The following is a 1,319-nucleotide window of genomic DNA, read 5'->3' on the forward strand; positions in this document are numbered from 1 at the left end:
ATAAATAAATAAATAAATAAATTGATATTCACTTTTTTCCCTTTTTATTTATTTTAGTTTTGGTATTGGAAATCAAACTCAGGAACCTTGTGCTTGCTGGGCAGGCACTTAAGCCACTGAGCTATCTCCCCAGCCCTCAATATTCATTATAAAACTTGTAGTTCAAAAAGAACATTTTTAGCTACTAATTTTAAAGGCAGGAATGAATATTAATATTTTGAGAAAGACATTGAAGATCTCTCTAGCTCATACAGTGGTTACTGTCACAACACCCAGCTATGGGCCCCTTTTGGAAGGTCAGGGCACCTAGCTATAGGCCCCTTTACCCCACAGCCTGCAGCCCTTTTCCTGTCCCCAGAGGCACCAGCCACAACTGTGCTGCAAAAATAACGACCCCAAGCCCTTCCCTCGCTCTTGTGATATCCTGAAAGCCCCCTCCCCTCCATCCTGCACCTGGCCTGAGGTCTCAGTGGACATCTCCTTTACTAAAAATGGACACAATGCTGACCCCTGTACGACCTCCTGCCTCCACTCCCGCCTGCTCTATACAGTCCCTGCCTCCCCAGCCCTCGCTGCTGGGCAGGTCCACCGAGCAGCCCGGCTCACGCTAGTTGCTGCCAATAAACCGCTTCCTTCGTGCCAGCTAACCTCAGTGTGGTCTTGAGAGGGTTTAAACGCGCCTTTCCCTGACAGCTTTTCCTGTCCGTTACAAGGTCATTGACAGCGATGATGTGGGTGTTTTGGTTAGTTCCTGCAGCTATCACAAAATGCCTTAGGCTAGATAATAGATAAAGGACAGAAAATTACTTCTCTACAGTTCTGGAGGCTGGAAGCCCAAGCTCAAGGTACTGCCAGGCCTGGTGTCTGCAGAGGCTCTCTTGCTCCTTATAGTGCTGCATGCTTTGGTTTGGACGAGAGTCCTTTGAAGGTCTGGCTTGGTTCCCAGGGCAGTTGGATTGGAAGCAGTGAAACCTCTGGGAGGCAAGATCTCCTGGGCTTTCCTTTGGTCCTACAGGCCTGTCCTCAGTGTGATTCTGGGACCCATCCTCTTCTTTCTTGTCCCCCTGGCTCTCAATGTGCGTATACACTGCAACACCAACACCTGCCACCATGGGCTGCCTGCCCCAGAGAGTCCCTTTCCCACATCACTGTGGCAAACCAGTCTTGTACCTGACCCTGCACAACCCTCAACCAAGATAAATCTCTCTTTGTGTATGAAGAAGACTGGACCTGGCACGCAGCTATCATGGTGCAGAGGTAACACGGTGCCGCAGGATGGAGGGCAGATGTGGCGAAAGGGGGCCAGCTAGTGTCCTTGG

The sequence above is a fragment of the Octodon degus genome, unplaced genomic scaffold, assembly GCF_000260255.1.
Source record: "Octodon degus isolate 3935 unplaced genomic scaffold, OctDeg1.0 scaffold00070, whole genome shotgun sequence".
NCBI classification, from domain to species: Eukaryota; Metazoa; Chordata; class Mammalia; order Rodentia; family Octodontidae; genus Octodon; species Octodon degus.